General features: G+C 37.1%; 1 long non-coding RNA gene across 1 annotated transcript in view; it reads right to left on the bottom strand.

Moving 5' to 3' along the window:
* Positions 1 to 2,185: 2,185 nt before the first annotated feature.
* Positions 2,186 to 17,872, bottom strand: part of LOC113604785 (uncharacterized) — a 207,251-nt gene continuing 191,564 nt past the window's right edge. The window contains exons 2-3 of the long non-coding RNA XR_003426803.2: positions 9,261 to 9,444; positions 2,186 to 2,224 (exon numbers count right to left, since the gene is read on the bottom strand). This is a non-coding gene — a long non-coding RNA (uncharacterized LOC113604785). The remainder of the gene's footprint in view (positions 2,225 to 9,260; positions 9,445 to 17,872) is intronic.

The following is a 17,872-nucleotide window of genomic DNA, read 5'->3' on the forward strand; positions in this document are numbered from 1 at the left end:
CAAATGACAGCTTTATTTTTAGTTAATTTTCATTTATGGATGCCTCTCAATTTTCTATCAAGTCCTGGATAGACAGAGCCATGAATTCTGGCAATTTTTTTCCATTTCTGGCATCTATTTTGGATATTTCTACAAATAGAGAAATCTGTAAATAGAGCTCCACTTGTTAACCTCACACATTTTCCCCCCTCACTAAAATCCCTAACATTTAACTCCAGAGACAGGGCCAAGGTCAGACACTGAGGGACGAGTGGGCATGTTATTTTTCTTGCTCATGCTGTTTCTCCCTTCTCTTCTCTTTAGAAGACTGCTGGGGAAAAATTATTATTGTCCCTCTAACTTTCCTTTTATTCCTCTGGGAAACATCAGACAGATGGGATGTAAGCCAGTCCTCATATTTCTAACATTTTGCCAGTAGTAAAAACACTGAGATGTGTGCTGTCCTGCCCAGTTCATTTTTAAGCAGTCCTCTCCATGGGGCTCAGCAAAAATAATTTCATGAATGAATTTTGGCATTCTTGATTTGAAATCATGAATCATGGACCTACAAAAGCAAATATCTGAAAATCAAAATGATCATTCAAAACTTAAAGTTGGAAAGCATCATTTAGATCTAACCACAGCACTTCTGGATGCCTTTTACAAAATTGCTATCTAAGGTCATTCAGTCTCTTGGACATTTTCAGTAAAAAGTGTCATTTCAGATACTTTCAGTGAAAATCCGTTGCTCCAAATAGGCAATCACATTGGCAGATTTCACTGCGAAAAAGTGTGGTCTTGGGCACCTGGGTGGCTCTGTCGATTAAACATCCAACTTCAGCTCAGATCATGATGTCGCGGTCCATGAGTTTGAGACCCGCGTTGAGCTCTGTGCTAGCAGCTCGGAGCCTGGAGCCTGCTTCAGGCAGCCTGTGTCTGCCTCCCTCTCTGCCCCTATCTCACTCATGCTGTCTCTCTCTGTCTCTGAAAAATGAATAAACCTTAAGAAAAAAAAAGTGTGATCCTAAAATTGATCCCAAATCTGCCATTTTATATTTTGTATTGACCGGTTTGGTAATGATCTCTGGAATAAATGCTAAAGTCTTATCTTCTCCGTGGTGTACTTCAAATATTTGAAGGAATCATATCTTATATTAATCTAGTGATTTGCTAGAGCTGGCATTCCCAGGTTATAAAGGCTAATGTTTAAATTTTCAGGAAGTTTGCAGACTGGTGGTTAAAACTAGCCATTATTAAAAATTAAATTATACTAACTTGAAATTAAAGAAATTATATTTAAAAATAATATACAGTGCATCACTTACTATTAGTTTACTTTTATCTATGATTGAGGCCATTTATATCTATAGCAACATGATAAAAATACTATAAATTGCTGTGTTACTGCATATCTCTTCCCAATCCTGCATTCAGTGATACCATATTGGTAGCTTAAAAATGGCCATGGTGGGAGCATTTACACCATAGAAATTAACAAATGCTAAAAAATAGGGCTTTTCTCTTTCATTTTCTAGTGACCCAGTTATCATAAATTTAGACCATACTACTGCCTCATCTCTGATCTACCTGAACATTTAATGCAGTTCCTTTTATCATCTTATAACCTTTCAAAATTCATTTCTCTACAATTTTATGAGCAGCTCTATTCTCCCACATACCTTCCTCCAGATGTCCATTAGTTTCTATTAGTACCCAGAACCTAACACAAAGTCTAAATGCATTTTCAATACAAAAAAAGGCAAAAATTACAAGTTGCCCCATGCACAACACAGGATTTTTGTGGGGCTCCAACAGTATAAATAAAAAAGAACAATGAAAAACATAATGTGTTACAGAAAAAAAAATATTAGGGGTGCCTGGGTGTCTCAGATGGTTGAGAGTCTAGTAGTAATAGGTCTACTGCAAGCTTCAATGATCAGAACAACTCTCAAATAGTATTCTTAGTCTTGGCGCCTCATTTTCATAACAACATGGATAAATTAGAGTTAAGTCCTCAGAAGGGTGCCCAAAATGGTAAGGAACTTGGCTTTGATTTTGTTATGCTATAAGAGACTTAGCTTTCTAACTATGGTTGTTTTTTGTTTGTGTTTGTTTTGTTTTTTTGGTTAAACTAATACTACTTATTTGTTTATATTGTGATTCACTAAAATTATTAAATATTATCTCATAATTAGGTAATACATACATTGATAACTATGAGTGGGTCCTCCAATAAGCTGGCTTTCTGTGAATTAAAAAAATTCGGTATTATAAGTAAAACATTCTTAAAATTAGGTTAGTTTCCATCTTCATATTCTTAAGATAATCCTCCATATATTCAGAAAAAGTAAAAGAAAACAACAACCTTTTGTAAGTGTGGAAACCCAAACCTTTTGTAGCAGAATAAGATCTATCAGAACCTATTCCTTGAAGTGTCATCATATATAATGAATAAAACTAAAAGTAAATATGATAAAGCATTGTCAACTAGATTAATGTATTATAGAAAGATAGAGACATGGAACTGGGGCAGAAGTGAAATGAAGAAGACAAGGCAAAAAGTACTGGGGATTGTGGGATGAAGTTTCAAAGGTAGATTAGGCTGAGAGTACTGCAGATGTCATATATATTATTAAAGATAAGGAACATACTTTGTATGTAGCAGGGATCACTAAAGATATTTTTTAAAGTTTATTTGTTTGAGAGAGAAAGAGACAGAGAAAGAGCTAGCACATGACTGGGGGCAGAGAGCAAGAGGTTGAGAATCCCAAGCAGGCTCCACGCTGCCAACACAGAGATAGATGCAGGGCTCTAACTCTTGAACTGCGAGATCATGACCTGAGCAGAAGTCAGACACTTAATTAACTGAACCACCACAACACCCCTCACTGAAGATCTTTGTTTGTTTGTTTGTTTTGTAATTTACATCCAAGTAGTTAGCATATAGTGCAACAATGATTTCAGGAGTAGATTCCTTAATGCCCCTTCCCCATTTAGCCCATCTCCCCTCCCACAACCTGTCCAGTAACCCTCTGTTTGTTCTTCATATATAAGAGTCTCTTAGGTTTTGTCCCCCTCCCTGTTTTTATATTATTTTTGCTTCCCATCCCTTATGTTCATCTGTTTTGTCTCTTAAAGTCCTCATACAGGTGAAGTCATATGATATTTGTCTTTCTCTGATTGACTAATTTCACTTAACATAATACCCTCTACTTCCATCCACGTAGTTCCAAATGGCAAGATTTCATTCTTTCTGATTGCCGAGTACTACTCCAGTGTATATATATATATACCACATCTTCTTTATCCATTCATCCATCAATGGACATTTGGGCTCTTTCCATACTTTGGCTGTTGTGGATAGTGCTGCTATAAACATTGGGGTGCATGTGCCCCTTTGAAACAGCATACCTGTATCCCTTGGATAAATACCTACTAGTGCAATTACTGGGTCGTAGGGTAGTTCTATTTTTAATTTTTTGAGGAACCTCCATACTGTTTTCCAGAGTGGCTGCACCAATTTGCGTTCCCACCAGCAGTGCAAAAGAGATCCTCTTTCTCTGCATCCTCGCCAACATCTGTTGTTGCCTGGCTTGTTAATGTTAGCCATTCTGACGGGTGTGAGGTGGTATCTCATTGTGGTTTTGATTTGTATTTCCCTGATGATGAGTGATGCTGAGCATTTTTTCATGTGTCAGTTGGCCATGTGGATGTCTTCCTTGGAGAAGTGTCTATTCATGTCTTTTGCCCATTTCTTACTGGATTATTTGTTTTTTGGGTGTTGAATTTGATAAGTTCTTTATAGATTTTGGATACTAATCCTTTATCTGATATGTCCTTTGCAAATATCTTCTCCCATTTTGTTGGTTACCCTTTAGTTTTGCTGATTGTTTCCTTTGCTGTGCAGAAGCTTTTTATTTTGATGAGTTCCTGATAGTTCATTTTTGTTTTTGTTTCCTTTGCCTCTGGAGACGTATTAAAAAGTTGCTGCAGCCAAGTTCAAAGAGGTTTTTGCCTGCTTTCTCCTTGAGGATTTTGATGGCTTCCTGTCTTACATTTAGGTCTTTCATCCATTTTGAGTTTATTTTTTTGTGTATGATGTAAGAAAGTGGTCCAGGTTGATTTTTCTGCATGTCACTGTCCAGTTTTCCCAGCACCTCTTGCTGAAGAGACTGTCTTTATTCCATTAGATATTCTTTCCTGCTTTGTCAAAGATTAGTGGGTCCATTTCTGGGTTCTCTATTCTGTTCCATTGATCTGAGTGTCTGTTCTTGTGCCAGTACCATACTATCTTGATGATTACAGCTTTGTAATACAGCTTGAAGTCCGGGATTGTGATGCCTCCTGCTTTCATTTTCTTTTTCAAGATTGCTTTGGCTATTCAGGGTGTTTTCTGGTTCCATACAAATTTTAGGATTGCTTATTCTAGCTCTGTGAAGAATGCTTGTGTTAGTTTGATAGGTATTGCGTTGAATATGTAGACTGCTTTGGGTAGTATTGACATTTTAACCATATTTGCTCTTCCTATCCAGGAACGTGGGATATTTTTCCATTTTTTCGTGTCTTTAACTTCTTTCATAAGCTTTCTATAGTTTTCAGTGTATAGATTTTTCACCTCTTTGGTTAGATTTATTCCTAGGTATTTTATGGGTTTTGGTGAATTGTAATTGGGATTAATTCCTTGATTTTTCTTCTGTTGCTTCATTGGTGGTGTATAGGAATGCAACCGATTATCTGCATAGATTTTATATCCTGCCACTTTGATGAATTCATGGATCAGTTCTAGCAGTTTTTTGGTGGAATCTTTTGGGTTTTCCATACAGAGTACCATGTCATATGTGAAGAGTGAAAGTTTGGCCTCCTCCTAGCCAATTTGGATGCCTTTTATTTCTTTGTGTTGTCTGATTGCAGAGGCTAAGACTTCCAATACTATGTTGAATAACAGTGGTGAGAGTGGAAATCCCTGTCTTTCCTTAGGGGGAAAGCTCTCAGTTTTTTCCCATTGAGGATGATATTAGCATTGGGTCTTTCATATATGGCTTTCATGATCTCGAAGTATGATCCTTCTATCTCTACCTTCTTAATGGTTTTTACTAAGAAAGGATGCTGTATTTTGTCAAATCCTTTCTCTGTATCTATTGAGAGAATCAGATGGTTCTTGTCCTTTCTTTTATTGATGTGATGAATCACATTCATTGTTTTGCAGATACTGAACCAGCCCTGCATCCCAAGTATAAATCCAAGTATAAATCCACTTGGTCGCAGTGAATAATTTATTTAATGTATTGTTGGATCCAGTTGGCTGATATCTTGTTGTAGATTTTTGCATCCATATTCATCAGGGAAGTCGGTCTGTAGTTGTCCTTTTTAGTGGGGTCTTTGTCTGGTTTTGAAATTAAGGTAATGCTGGCTTCATAGAAAGAGTTTGGAAGTTTTCCTTCCATTTCTATTTTTTGGAACAACTTCAAAAGAATAGGTGTTAACGCTTCCTTAAATGTTTGGTAGAATTCCCCTGGAAAGCCATCTGGCCCTTGACTCTTGTTTTTTTTTGGAGATTTTGATTACTAATTCGATTTCTTTACTGGTTATGGGTCTGTTAAACTTTTCTATTTCTTCCTGTTTCAGTTTTAGTAGTGTATATGTTTCTAGGAATTTGTCCATTTCTTCCAGAAAGCCCATTTTATTGGCATATAATTGCTCGTAATAGTCTCTAATTATTGTTTTTATTTCTGCTGTGTTGGTGGTGATCTCTCCTCTTTCATTCTTGATTTTATTTATTTGGGTCCATCCTTTTTCTTTTTGATCAAACTGACTAGTGGTTTATCAATTTTGTTAGTTCTTTCAAAGAACTAGCTTCTGGTTTCATTGATCTATTCTAATTTTTTTTTTTTTTTTTGGCTTTGGTGGCATTGATTTCTGCTCTAATCTGTGGTGGTATTATTTTCATTGGCTTCCATGTACTTTTTAATTTCCTTGTCAATTTCTTGGTTAGCTCATTCATGCTTTAGTAGGATGTTCTTCAGTCTGCAAGTATTTGTTATTTTTCCAAATTTTTTTTGTGGTTGATTTTGTGTTTCATAGCATTGTGGTCTGAAAGTATGCACGGTATGATCTCTGTCTTTTTGTACTTGTTGAGGGCTCATTTGTTTCCCAGTATGTGATCTATTCTGAAAAACATTTCATGTGCACTGGCAAAGAATGTATATTCCACTGCTTTAGGATGAAATGTTGTGAATATATCTGTTATGTCCATCTGGTCTAGTGTGTCATTCAAAGCCATTGTTTCCTTGTTGATTTTCTGTTTAGATGATCTGTCCATTGCTATAAGTGGGATGTTGAAGTTCTCTGCTATTATGGTATTATTATCAATGAGTTTCTTTGTTTGTGATTAATTGATTTATATATTTGGGTGCTTTCACATTTGAAGCATAAATGTTTACAATTGTTAGGTCTTCTTGGTGGATAGACCCCTTAATTATGATATTATGCCCTTCTTCATCTCTTGTTACAGTCTTTATTTTAAAGTCTAGATTGTCTGATATAAGTATTGCACTCTGGCTTTCTTTTGTCGACAATTAGCATGATAGACTGTTCTCCATTTACTTTCAATCTGAATGTGTCTTTAGGTCTAAAGTGGGTCTCCTGTAAACAGCATATAGATGGGTCTTATTTTCTTATCCATTCTGTTATGCTATATCTTTTGATTGGAGCATTGAGTTCATTGACCTTTAGAGTGAGTACTGAAATATATGAATTTATTGCCATTATGTTTCTTGTAGAGTTGGAGTTCCTGGTGGTGTTCTCTGGTCCTTTCTGGTCTTTGTTGATATCGTTTTTTTTTTGTTTTGTTTTGTTTTTGTTTTTGTTTTTTTTTTTTTTTGTCTTTTCTGCCCTCAGAGAGTCCCCCTTAAAATTTCTTGCAGGGCTGGTTTAGTGGTCACAAACTCCTTTAATTTTTGTTTGTCTGGGAAACTTTTTATCCATCCTTCTATTTTGAATAACAGCCTTGCTGGATAAAGAATTCTTGGCTGCATATTTTTCTGATTCAGCACATTGAATATATCCTGCCACTCCTTCCTGGCCTGCCAAGTTTCTGTGGACAGGTCTGCTGCAAACCTGATCTGTCTTCCCTTGTAGGTTAGGGACTATTTTTCCCCTGCTGCTTTCATGATTCTCTCCTTGCCTGAGTATTTTGTGAATTTGACCATGATATGCCTTGTTGATGGTTGGTTTTTGTTGAATCTAATGGGCGTCCTCTGTGCTTCCAGGATTTTGATGCCTGTGTCTTACCCCAGCTTAGGGAAGTTTTCTGCTATGATTTGCTCACATAACCTTTCTACCCCTTTTTCTCTGTCTTCATCTTCTGGTACCCCTATGATTCTGATGTTGTTCCTTTTTAATGAGTCATCGATTTCTCTAATTCTTAAATTGTTCTCTTTTGCCTTAGACTCCCTCTTTTTTTTCTGCTTTATTGTTCTCCGTAAGTTTGTCCTCTACATAGCTGTTTCGCTGCTCTGCACATCCACCCTTGCCACCGTGGCATACATTCAAGATTGCAGCTCAGTTATAGCATTTTTTACTTCACGCTGAGTAGCTTTTACTACTTTTATTGCCACAGACAGGGATTCTAATCTGTTTTTGACCCCAGCTAGTATTTTTATTTTTGTGATTCTAAATTCTGGTTCAGACATCTTGCTTGTATCTGTGTTAACTCCCTAGCTGTCATTTCTTCCTGCTCTTTCTTTTGTGGTGAATTCCTTCATTTTGTCATTTTGAAGGAATAAAAGGAGCTAATAAGGTAAAAAAAAAAGAAAATTTAAAAAATTAAGAACAACACACACACACAGAAAAATCAAATAGATGATGTTAGATCCTAGTGTGTTTTGGTCTCGTTATTGAAAGGGGTTTGATAGAGAAAAAGGGGGACAAAAAGGAAAACCTTTGAAAATTTGAGAAAATGAATAAATGAAATAGAATAAAACGAAATGATGGAAGTAAAATACAATTGAAAAATTTACAAAAAAGTAAACAGTATAGTAGAAAAAAAATAATGAAAAATATTTTCAGTAAAAATTGAAAATAAAAATAAAGTTTTTCTCTTTCTGTATTGAAGAAAAAGAAATGAAAAAGAAAAAAATAAAGGAAACTGAATAGATGGACCAGTGAACAGACTGAAATGCCATTGAAATTACATCGTTTTCCTCTAGAACTCAAATCTTGAAGCACTTTATAGTCTGTAAACTAAGCAGGTGGAGAGATTTATGGTGTTCCTGAATAGTGAGGTTGGCCCAGTTGGGTGGGCCTTAGTTTAACAACTCTGATCTCCCCTAGATGGTGCTGCTTAGCTTACTGGGGTGGATTGTTGTGGTGCTTGTAGGTATGTATGCACATGCACGGGAGGGGTGAAAATGATGTCACCCAGCTACCCAATCTCAGAATGGAACTCTGTTCTCCCTGATCAGCAATTGCACACCTGTTTTTTGCGACTGGCTTCAGTCCACTCCCCACTTTTACTCTTTCTGTGACCAAGCCATCAGGTTACCAGGCGTCACCTCCCTCCTGAGTTTTGTGTCTGGAAACTGTTTCCTAACCCCTTATCTTTGAGGTACTGCAGCTTTGACCTACTCAAGTCCTCTGGGGGAGGGTCTCACCATGCAATGGCCAGGTACTGGCCACACCCAGGAACATTCACAGAACCGTGCTACTGCCAATGCCCAGAGGCGGTGGCTGTGTGCCAGTCTGCCCCAGAAAAAGTTCACGAGATCATGTAGCAGCAGCATTTCAGGGATTATGGTAAATCACAACACACATCTGGCACCAGGCTTCATCCTTAACAACCTTGTTTCAGCACCAGCAAATGTGGTTGTTCTGGGGTCTTCTGGGATCAGGTGGCTGCACAGCTTCTACCAACTGTCCTTCCAGCAGTGGAAACACTTCTCCCTGTGTGACCCAAGGACCTCCCAGACCCCACTCTGCTCCCAGGGATTCACTCTTCCCACCAGACCACTGCCAGATATTGAGTTGCAGAGTTTCAGACTCTGCATTCCCCCTGTTTATAGAGTCTTAATGGAATTAAAACCCTCTCCTTTCTCCTTTCTCCATTTTTAGTTCAGTCCCTGTGGCTGTTTTGACTTTTCCACTTTCTCTCCAGCTGCTTTTGTGTGTGGGGGGGTGCTTTTCCCATACTCTCCTCCCATCTCCATCCTCTCTCTGCAAGCAAAAACAGGTCCCTGTCCTCCGTGGCTTCTCTCTCCCCCAGTTCACCTCTCCACACCACGTACCTGCTGAGTTCTGTGGTTCAGGTTGTGAAGATTGTGGTGTTAATCCTCCAATTAGTTTTCTAGGTGTGCAGGAGGGTTTAGTGTTGATCTGGCTGTATTTTATGGATGCGAGATACAAAAAATCTTTCCATGCTGTTTCGCCATCTTGGCTCCTCATTTTGAGGACATTTTAAACCTGAGTAATCTGAAAAAAATTATATTTTACAAGATAACATCGGCAGTGTTGTACACTGTATCGGAAAAGAGAGAAACTGAAAGTCAATGTGGCCAGTAATAAGTGCATTACAATGCAATAGCCAGATCAAATTGTATAGCCTTTTTAAGGAGTGCAAGGGGAGGTTGAAAGAGAAAACTGCAGATTTAGCCAACTACATGGGATAATAGCTAAAATCATAAAACATAAATAAGCATAAAAAACAAATACAACCACCAAAGGAGTAACTATAAAGAAAATATACCTTGGTTAGAGTCTTAGAATAAGATAAAAATAAAATAATTCAAGAAGAAGAACTGGGTCTATAATGTCAAATATTAAGAATGAGAAGACAAGTAGCACACGTATTTTTGAACTGTATTCTGCATAAGCTTCTTCATAAATATGTCATATTATTTTAATTAACATTTTGAATTATTTACACTTACTTTAAAAAACTATATTATTATTGTAAATGGGAAAAAAAACATTAATAGAAGGTAATTATAAAATAAATAGAAAACTACTTATACCAAATATGAGAATATTATGTATCCCTGAAAACTGACTTTTAGACAAGTGTTTTATGCACTATATTTCAGGAAATCCAGGACTAGGAAAAGCCACTCTATATATACAGTGAAGGAATTGAGTTTGGGGGAAAAGAATTTGATTCAAGAGACAACTGATAGTTTGTGAGCAGAATGACTATATCAGCTTGTACTTGAAGTCACCTATAGTATCTGGGATGGAGGATGTAATGTTGAGTGACAAGAACTGTGTGCTTCTTGATGCTTAAGTTGGATTTTGGATGTTCACATAGAATATCTGAGAGATGGTAACTTTCTCGTTTCAAACATGTTGCAGAATTTTGCTTTCCATATAGTTATATCTCTAATAATGTGATTTTTGGGGGCGCCAGGATGGCTCAGTCAGTTAAGAATCTGACTCTTGATTTCAGCTCAGGTCATGATCTCACGTTTCTTGAGATTGAGCCCTGCATTGCTGAGGGCTCCACGCTGACAGCATGGAGCCTGCTTTGTATTCTCTCTTATGCCCACCCTCTCCCTCTCTCTCTGCCCCTCCTCTGCTCACACTCTCTCTTTCACAATAAGTAAACTTAAAAAAAATAGCATAACTTTCCATCTCTGCTGCAAGATGTTTCTTCTTAAAAAAAATAAGAAATGTAAGCATGTTCTAATAGAGGACTAAACAGGTAAATATAGGGCAAAACAATACTTCTAGATTTGACATAACTATATTGAAAGATAATGCTCTTCTTTATTTAGTGTTAGAGGATGCAATTAGAATAAAATCTAAAAAAAATTAAAAACACCTCTTTTCTCTTTTTAAATCCAAGTTGCTTTTGGTAGGAAAATAACCTCTCTTTTTATAGCCACTTGTAGCATTGAAGAGAGAAGGGATCTTTCGTGGCAAAAGGATATGCTGGAATGTACATGTCCTTCCAAATGTTAAAAACTTATTTCGATTTGCAAAGAAATTGTCTTTATACAATGAAAACCTCTCAGGAAGTCCAACTGCTTATTTGTTTGTTCTTTGAAGCGAGACAAATCATCATTAAAAAGGTTCAGCTTCAAATTAAGACCTTTTAGAAGCTTAGAGGGACTTGCTCACAAAAGTTCAAATCCCTTAGAAAATGGCTCATTGCTGCCTCAGAGAAAGAGAAAAATAGCTACTGATGAGATTCAAATCATTCTCTATCTTCTCTTTCATTAATTTTAAACATAATTCATAGGCCATTATGCTCTGGAAATCAAAATAATTATTCCTCATTGTAGCCTACCATTTTTCATCATTATACACACACAATGTCCAATTTCACCCCACTCATTCAAAATGGTGCTTAAAGCAGGCAAAAAAGATTAACTCCAATACTTACATTTGGCTTTAATTCATAGCTTTCTAAAGAGTTTTACTAGTCTAAATATGTATTTACACAATAGAATGTGATGAGTCATTTCTAAAATGTAAACATACTAGTTTAAAAAATTGCTTAAATATGTATTTCTGCCTGAGCTTCTCTCAGGATATTCCTATGAGATTCACAGCAATAACTCCCTAATATTTGAATCATATCACTTCTCAACACATTACAAATAATTAGAAAAGAGTGGGCAAGGGGTAGAGGTACCTCTCATGGTAGTCAAAATATTGTTGTCTTTTGTCTTTCTTGCTGTTGGATAGTCAGAGGGGCCTTGTTCCTCATTTCAAATGGGACACCTTCAATCTAGTCTGACTAAGTTTTTTATGAGGTTGCCGTTTACAATCTCTAACAATCAAATACCTGGGCAGATGTTTCAGAGAATAATAGTGTCCACTTTCTATAAAGAAATATGCAGCTCAGCACTTGGGCTTTTGTTCTTGGCGAGACATACATTTCACTGCATCATCAGTGAACTCTTTGATTTTAAACAATCTGCAGCATATTAAAAAACATTCCAAATCTTATTTTCTTTTGCTGGTGAAGGTGTTCATCTGGTGGCCAGTGTGAATATCATCTTATGTCTAAGGTTTGTGTCTCTGCCTTAATATGCCATTGCTGGTACCAATTTTGGTCCGAGATGAAGCAGAAGTGAATTAAGATGGTAGGGTCCATAGATATGGACATAGAAAGATAGGAAGCAGAGTAATAAGACTTATCTGGTCTTTAATCTCTATGTTATTAATGACACCCGTTTTTACCATAGGGTAGTCTAGTCTCAACATTGCCCCAAGCAAACTATTTTGTAAATGCCACAGGTAGTATCTCTGTCTTGAGTGTTCTCTGAAAAGTTCTATATATATCTATTTGACTTATTTGAAGTTGGATGACTCCCCAACTCCCATTTTCTCTCCTCCCTCAGCACCCCCTCCAACACTTTATAAAGTAACATCAGACACAGGCTGGTTTTTCTGGGAACCAGACTTGGAGATGCAGAACTTTAATGGAGTAATTTTATTTGGGAATGTTCTCTAGATAAGTAGCCATTGAAGAGAGAATAAAGCAAGACTGAGCAGAAGGAGAAGTTGAACTGAGAGACACTCACAACAAAGGCCTCAGAGAGTCTCATGGAAGCTCTGGGGCTGGGATGTCCCTTCAGATCAGTCTTGTATTGAGAAAGGGAAGGATCAACTAATGCCTTGGTTAGGAGTCTGAGGATTCAGTGTTTAGGATTCTATAATCATCAGAACAACTTGGTATTATATGTCAAGTTTGTTCACGAATTTATGAGAAGCTGTTTTTGCAGAAATACTTATGTTGATACTTCTAAGACTTCAGGCCTCTGCCTCCTTATCTGGAGGGTGGTGGAATTTAATAGTTCTAAAAAAACATTTATTGTGTACTTGTGACCCCAATGTGTGGTATAGATGTCATCTCAATTCTGAAAGCCAGGCATTATATTTTTCCTATTTTATTTTATTTTATTTTATTTTATTTATTTATTTGACGTTTATTTATTTTTGAGACAGAGAGAGGCAGAGCATGAACGGGGGAGGGGCAGAGAGAGAGGGAGACACAGAATCCGTAGCAGGCTCCAGGCTCTGAGCCATCAGCCCAGAGCCTGACGCAGGCTCGAACTCACAGACCGCGAGATAGTGACCTGAGTTGAAGTTCGATGCTTATCCGACTGAGCCACCCAGGCGCCCCTATTTTTCCCATTTTATAGATGAGGAAATTGATTCCAGTGTGATGGAGTGAACCAAGGTTCACACAATTAGCAGGCTTGCATGCAAACCTATATTTTCCTGCTCAATGGAAAATTGCATTGTACTTTTTTATAGACTTTGAGGCGATAAGGAGAAGGGGGAGGGAGAGAGATTGACTAAGCAATGCTGGAGGCTGAGAAGTCCTGCAGTCTGCAAACTGGAGAATCAGGAAAGCCTGTGATGTAATTTATTATGAGTCTGAAGACCTGAGAATCAGGAAAGCTGATACTGTAAATCCCAGTCTGAGGGCTGGAGAAGATGAAATGAGATGTTTTAGTTCAGGTACTGAGCAGGAAAAAAAAGGGATGAATTCCTCCTTCCTCTGTCTTTTGTTCTATTCAGGCCTTCAATAGGTTGGATAATGCTCACCCACACTGGGGAGGACAATCTACTCACTGTACTGGTTCAGATACTAATCTCATGCAGAAACACCATCCCAGACACACCCAGAAATAATTAGTCTGGGTACCCCATGGCCAGTCAAATTCACACTGGTTAATAATAAAATTAATCATCACAATGATAAAATTAATCATCGCATATTCATATTTGGAAATATCCATTCTTTCAGGCCCCTAGATACTGTGGTAATTGATGCTAAACACTTGAAAATTTAATGTGCCTTAAGAAAATTAAGACATTTTATGATATCAAGGATAATAATGCCAACCAAGAAAAATCAAATGCCTAATGTATTCCAGTCCTGTGTCAGTGACTTTAGACACATTATTTTACAACATGAAGACCATTATTATTCTCCTTATATTTTAGGGGGGAAATTTAGAGAAGTTAAATAACTTTCCAAAGGCAATATTACTAGTAAGTGGCAGGTCTAGAGTTAAAATACAAATTAAAATATGAGTTTTGATCCACTACTCAAGTTTCTCAGTGATCTTTCTGAAATGTAGAAATGTCAAGATGTAAATTGTTCACATGTTGGTTTGTCATGGAAACTTCAATTGGCTCTTTCTGATGTCACTGTAATTTATTGAACCAATTCATACCCTTCCCTTCCTTTCTGTGACGAAATGGTTTGTCTGTCACTTTTCTTAACTTGGAAATTCCATTTCTTAGAAACTCTTCCCTGTATAAGGTCAGAGTTGGCCAAAATAAAAACTTGTATGAAATTTGGGATATGAAAGTTAAGCAGCAGACACTTTTCTCTGAAGTTTGTCAAGGTTAGTTGTGACAGACAATTACAGAGGTATTGACAGGTCCAGGCTTGTCGTCTCTCAACTCTACTTTAGGTCTAGTTCTTCCTTACTGTTGATGCTGATGACCAACAGCAGCTTCAGTATTGTCACTAGTTTCTTATATGGGTATTCAGAAAAGCAAGAGCTTCCCATAGACTTTGCTGTTAGGTTCTATTTCATGATCTTGTTTCAGTAGCTGGATATGGCTGGCCTCTCAGAACTATCAGTAATTTTTCTGATCCTTCAAATTTCCCTCTTGGGTCTTCACTTCCCAAATATCCCCCACATTTGTGTGAGTTCTAATTCTTGTAATCCCTTATCTCATGTCTAATTGCTGTTCTGCTTCCTTTACTGAATGTTGAGTGATACAGAAATTAGTACCTGGGAGTAGGTGCAAACATAACAAAAACCTAAACCATGAGACTTTGGGGGCAAGGGGTGAAATTTAAAAATATTTATAGAAACTCACAACGTTTTTAGGAAAATTTTACTAGAAAACACAACATGTAGTCAGAACCACAAGGGCAGTTTAAGCCAAAAAAGGGACTGTAGGCTCCAAATTTCTAGGCAGAAAGCAGGTTGAAAGAACTTCTCAGATTAAAATATGGGCATTTTTTTTAATGGAAAAGGAAAGGCATCTCAGAGGGAGGAGCCAAGACACCAGATAGTGAAGCCAGCCAAGAACAGTGGATTAGGGAACCATTGCCAAAAAGCAAAATGGGATGAATCAAGAAATGTTTTCTGCCTCTCATGAAATTGGGAGATCTGAAAACATGTTCCTAGTCTATTTTATTTTACTCGTTTTTCATTTCTCTCCTGTCCTCTTCTTTTTCTTTCCCTTCCCTACCCTTTCCTTCCATCTTTCCTTTTGTTTGCCCAGTTGTAGTTTCAGAATTGCTATGAACTCATGACTATGATTTCCATTCTTCTCCTTTGTGAACAGAAGTGTCTATTAGAGTTGTTTTGTCCCTGTGTCACCATTGGATGTTGGTTATGCAAGGGTCAGATAAGTTGTATTTTTAAGTCCAGAGGTTTTTAGGTTAAAAGGAGCATTAGTACATACACCAACTTTTAATTCAAATAGAGTCTCATTTTACCTTGATCTCTTTAACAACCCCATGGAAGAACTTTAATTCATTTAACTTCTACTGATGGATATTTATCAAATTTTTGCAATTACAAATAAAACTACAAGGAATATACTTGTAAAAAAAAAAGGGAGTTGTATCTGGTAAGCCTCATCCATATCTGGACCTAATTTAAATGAGGACATCTTGTACTTTGAGCCACCTGATGCCATGATTGAATAAAACGTTGGGTATCTTGTTTGGAGATGAGTGCATTTTGCATCTGTAAGGAATGTGAGTTTTGGCTAGGCAAAAATTTCTCCCAAGCCTAGACATGCCACTCCTCTCATCAAGAAGTGGAATCTATTACCCTCTTTTTGAATCTGGGCTGGATTTGTGAACTTCAGTCAACAGAATGCAGAAGAAATAATGCTGTGTCAGTGTTTGACCTATCCTTTAATGGGGCCAGCAATTTCTACTTTGCTTTCTTGGGACCCTGAACCACTATGTAAAACATCTTGTTACTCTGCTGGAGAGAGAAGTTCAGCACTTCTCAGCCATTCCAATCACCCCAGCAAATATGGGGATGGAATCACCTGGGAGATTCCAACTCCAGCAAAGCCCCTGGCAGAATGAAGCTTCATGAGTAACCCCAACCAGATGGAGCAGAAAAACAGCCTAGGTGATTCAAGTCAATCCACAGAATTGTGAGAAATAAGAAATTGTTACTGATTTCAGCCACTAATTTTGAGGTATCTTGTTATGTAGTAATTGATAACTGAAAGATTTATAAATGAATGAATGAGTGAATGAAGGAATGAAAAAATGGATTAAGGAGTCAATGACTGATTAGAACAAAATCTCTGTAAATGGATGTAGGTTATATTACCTAGAATATCACTGGATGTGTTATCACAAATGTGTGTTGCCCTTTCCTCCCACTTAGCACTTTCTGTGAAGTTTTATACCCATGATTGCCTATGGACACCAAGATGCTATGGAAAGGTTCTGAATCCTTGTATGTGTTGAGATAAATATGACGGAAAAAAAAAAAGAGAGAGAGAATGCTGTTGACTTGCCCCAAAAGTTTAGATTAGAACAGTTTTTTTTCTTCTCTACCTCTTTTCAGGGCAATATCATGCTCATTACTTAAAAAACAAAACAAACAAAACCCACCAGAACAAAACAAAACAAAACTCATTTCTACCAAATGTTGAATTTATTTTAAAAATGACATAGAGAAACCTATCCTTAATAAAGGAAAAGACCTGAAAAGTAAAACTTTTTAAAATTTTTTAATTTATTTTTTAGAGAGAGAAACAGAGTATGAGTGGGGGAGGAATGCAGGGAGAGGGTGACCCAGAATCCAAATCAGGCTCCAGGTTCTGAGCTGTCAGCACAGAGCCCAACGTGGGGCTCACGAACCACAAAATTATGCCCTGAGCCAAAGTCGGATGCTTAACTGACTGAGCCACCCAGGTACTCCGAGAAATAAAACTTTTATACTGTGGGAGAAAAGTAACTATAAGACAACAGCTAAAACAAATTCAAAGGATCTAATATATTAAACAATCAAAATGTCACTGAAGGACTTCATATCAGCATCCTGTAAATAAATACAAAACATGGAATAGAAGCAAAATGAGAGAGAGTCTTAGCGACTGGAGTATGTAAATGATAGAGATAAGGAAATCCTTAGGAGGGAAATAGATAGACTTTATAGATACTACTAAAAAAGCAATAATGAGGAATGATTTAACAGAATTCAAAGGTTTTAGATCATTTGAGAGACTGTAACAGCAGATGGTAAATATAGTTCAATTCAGACAAACATAAAAAAAAAAAAAGATGCGAGCAATAGAGAACTACAAAAAAAAGGCTGTGGAAACACATTTCAATGGACTAATCACCCAGTACGCCAACCAGAAAATATCCAAAAACTTTTAATTATCAGCTTGGTGCAAAAAAACAGTCTTCTATGATGAAGGTCAGAATATAAAAAAGTGTTTCAGGTTTTTAGTCTTAGCTATTGAGGGAGGGGTGGGGAAGAGGGGAATGAGAAAAATACTCAGAAGTGGAGAAAGATAAAGATACTCTATGAAACATGAGATTCTTAGTCACAAACTCCAGAGGATTTAATTTTCTCCATGGAAATAAAAAAGCATTTTGATATGGTGTTAACTTATTTAATAGGGTACATTTTAGTACCTTATGTAAGAGACTGTCTAAAAATAACCAGCACAGCTTTTTTCCAAGTGGAAATGGATTATACAGCCTGTAAACTACCAGTTGTTTACACTGATGGTCTTCGTGACAGAGGAGGATTCATATACATTTACATGGTCAAATTGGCTGGAACATTTCAAGGCATCTGTTTCCATGTGGTTTCTGTATTCAGACAGGCACTTCTCTTAGAGGAAGCTAAGTGGAACCTTCACACCCACCCTCTTA

Source organism: Acinonyx jubatus, chromosome C2 (genome assembly GCF_027475565.1).
Source record: "Acinonyx jubatus isolate Ajub_Pintada_27869175 chromosome C2, VMU_Ajub_asm_v1.0, whole genome shotgun sequence".
Classification (NCBI taxonomy): domain Eukaryota; kingdom Metazoa; phylum Chordata; class Mammalia; order Carnivora; family Felidae; genus Acinonyx; species Acinonyx jubatus.